General features: G+C 38.0%; 1 pseudogene; it reads left to right on the top strand.

The window, feature by feature from the left end:
* On the top strand, positions 1-1311 carry LOC149248054 (putative inositol transporter 2 pseudogene; annotated as a pseudogene).
* Positions 1312-3420: the final 2109 nt, after the last annotated feature.

Here is a 3420-nt window from a genome sequence, read left to right as displayed (position 1 = left end):
CTGTTCCTGTTGCTGCTGTTGCCGGGGAATGTTAAGATGGAGGGTGGTCCGGCAAAGGCCGATAAAGAGGAATTCACAAACTGTCTGTCACTGATCAGACAAAACGCGTTCGTTTTGAGGCTCGCATTGTCAGCCGGCCTTGGAGGCTTGCTCTTTGGCTATGACACAGGAGTCATATCCGGAGCTCTCTTGTACATTCGAGATGATTTTAAACAAGTGGATCACAACACCATGCTACAGGAAATTATAGTTAGCATGGCCGTTGCTGGCGCGATAGTCGGGGCGGCTTTTAGGGGTTGGGTTAACGATAGGTTCGGGTGGGGATTCGCGCTGTTGCTAGCGGATGCTATGTTTTTACTCGGAGCTATTCTCATGGCGGCCGCGCCGAACCTGAGCGTGTTGGTATCTGGGTGAGTGTTTGTGGGATTGGGCGTGGGGATGGCCTCCATGACTGCTTCGCTGTATATCTAAGAGTCATCGCTTTCCAGAGTGAGAGATGCGTTAGTTAGTACTAATGGGTTCCTGATCACTAGCGGTCAGTTCTTATCTTATCTAATTAATCTCGGTTTCACCAAGGCACCGGGAACCTGGCGCTGGATGTTGGGCGTTGCAGGGATGCCAGCACTTTTGCGATTCATTCTGATGCTCACCCTGCTAGAATCTCCCCGTTGGTTGTACAGAAGGAAAGGAGAAGCCGAGGCTGTGGCAATTCTGAAACGGATATGCTCGCCCGATGAGGTTGAAGAGGAGATCCAATCCCTCAAGGAATCTTTGGAGATGGAAAAACAGCAGCTGGGAGCCTCGGGCAACGTTTGGTATTGGGAGATTTTGTCTACCAAAGAAATACGATATGCGCTGTTCGTGGGTGTGGGCCTTCAGGTATTTCAACAATTTGTGGGAATCAACACCGTTATGTATTACAGTCTGACCATTGTGCAATTGGCTGGATTCGCTTCCAACCAGACCGCTCTCCTACTTTCGCTCATCACATCGGGCCTCAACGCTTCCGGTTCCATTGCGAGCATTTATCTGATCGACAAAGCGGGAAGGAAAAAAATCGTGATATTCAGTCTGTGCGGATGTATTTTAGCTCTGGGAATGTTGGCCGGTGTTTTCTATCAGACCGCGCACCACTCGCCTCTGGTGTGCAGGGCCGCAACCCAGCATTACGCCAACTATACTTGCCCAAATTATGCAAAAGCCCCAGGGATCTGGGACTATACGAGATGCCTGAAGGCCAATCCGGACTGTGGCTTCTGTGCTACCTCAGGAAGTCAGCTTCTACCTGGAGCATGCTTGATTGCAAATTGACAAAGTCCTTAGAGCTGGAATGGTGTTTAATGTTGCACTTGGGCTTCAGAATTTATCAGACTATAGAGATAGAGAAATTAAACCTGAAGAATTTATCCTTTATTTAGTTTCTTGGAATCATGTTTAAAGTTATTTAGCCTTATTGAGCCTAGCTAACTCAATGTAGGTAAAGTTATTTTGTTAGAATTCGCGACTCTAACGAATGATGGGTTAAGCATGGAGTTCCAAGAATTTATTTGACAAAGATGCCCAAGATGTGAACTATGAAAAGATGGGATAAAGGAGTAGCAACAACGTTTATGGTGGACAGAAAAATAGATGTTTGTTTGAGTTAGTGTGGTTTGTGGAATAGACTCCCTAGCATGTTATAAACAAGTCCAGTTGTTGTAATGGTCATTGTATGTACCCAGAAACTCCAAAATGTTGAATGAAATGTAAGTTTTAAAGGCATCTGAAAGTTCGTGGTGATCTTAAAACCACTTTGTAATGGTTTATGGTCAGCCTGAAACCATCTTTTGTCATTGTAAAGTGAGGGTTGGTGGTGAGCCAGAAACCATCTATAGAGTCTTTGTGGTAGAATCGCCTCTGTGGCTTGAGGTGCCTTTGTGGCTGCGTGTACACGAGAGATTTGTGCTCAATTGAGCAGGTGGATTGTAGAACACCTGGCTCGGACTTAGATGATTTTTTATTTTTCTGAGTAGAAGGGGATTGGCTTCGTTTGACGATTTGCGAGAGGAGGCAGATCAGAGAAGTTGTGGCAGATTGTGTTTTGGAGGTTCTGTACATGCAATTCACCTGATGGTGGTGGATTTGACCATCATGACAAGTAGTCATTAAGGGGGGGAGTTAGAAATAATTAATTCCTACTTTTCTATGGTTGTAATTCTCCATTTGAGGAGTTTGTTCCTACATAATAGGAATTTAGTTTCTCCTAGTTTAGTGTGTGGTTGAGAGAATCTCTCAACCACACTACTGTACGTCTAAGATAGAATTCCTATCTTGAGACTTCTGCTTGTATAAATATGTGTGTAATTTCCTTGATGCACAATAATAGAATATATTTGAGTGTGTGCTATTTTATCTATCTTTTTATAATTAATAGTACTATTAATAATTTAAAATAAAGATATAATTAATCAATTTTGATGATTTTTTTAAATCTTGACATTATATGTATCATGTGGTAAGTGTGCTGATACCTATTTGTGTTTAGCAACAATTTAATTTATTTATATGATTGTGTGCTAGTTAAATAAAATCTTTTACAACTCTTTGAAGCACGTAGTGTGTCATTTTATGTAGTTAAAATATTATATTATAAAATATATTTTACAATATAGTACATACATAAGACTATTACTTATCAAATATATAAGTAGTATATATCGATTTTATTGTGATCTAGCCAGCAAAAGAGATCAAATCTTTGGATGTGCAAACATCTTTTACATCGAAAAACATGAAAAAATGTTTGCACCTCAAGATTTTTTATCCCTCTAGTCACTTGCTAGATTCATAGTTAACATGCATCTATACTATAAACACATACAATATGTAATTTTCCATTGTTTAAATTGTATTTTTGAAGCATAAATGGATTTAATGCCCTGAAAATCCCTTTGACATAGTTGAAACTTGCATTTTCAACAAATGTTTGTTGGATTTAAAAAATATGGCTAGAAAAGAATACCCAAAAAATGGTCAAAATGTAGAATAATGAAACTACTTGAAATGTTTTGACCATAGGAATTTATTTCTTCCATTGATTTATATAATATATACAAGCATGTATTTTAACCATGTAGTTGACATTGAAATATTTTATTTATAAACTACAATATTCACATTAAAATGTATTTTTAATTCATATATTTTTAAATACACATCAAAACTACTTAACCTTCTATATTGAAATATTTTATTTATAGTTTACAATGATTATTTATTTAACTAATTTTTTTCAAGTGATATATATCAACTTTATACTAAGAATGAAGTAAATAACACATTATCCTTTTCTTAGAAATTAATTGATTTTTAACTTGGAAATTTAAATATTTTATTATGGTCAACATGCATACATATAACTATATAACTTTCTTTCTAGCT

Source organism: Pinus tabuliformis, chromosome 7, assembly GCF_031772625.1.
Source record: "Pinus tabuliformis cultivar Carrire ecotype Pingquan chromosome 7, CPIR1, whole genome shotgun sequence".
In the NCBI taxonomy this organism is placed as follows: Eukaryota; Viridiplantae; Streptophyta; class Pinopsida; order Pinales; family Pinaceae; genus Pinus; species Pinus tabuliformis.
Note: the sequence above shows the minus strand (reverse complement) of the source record. Positions and strands in the feature narration are given on the sequence as shown.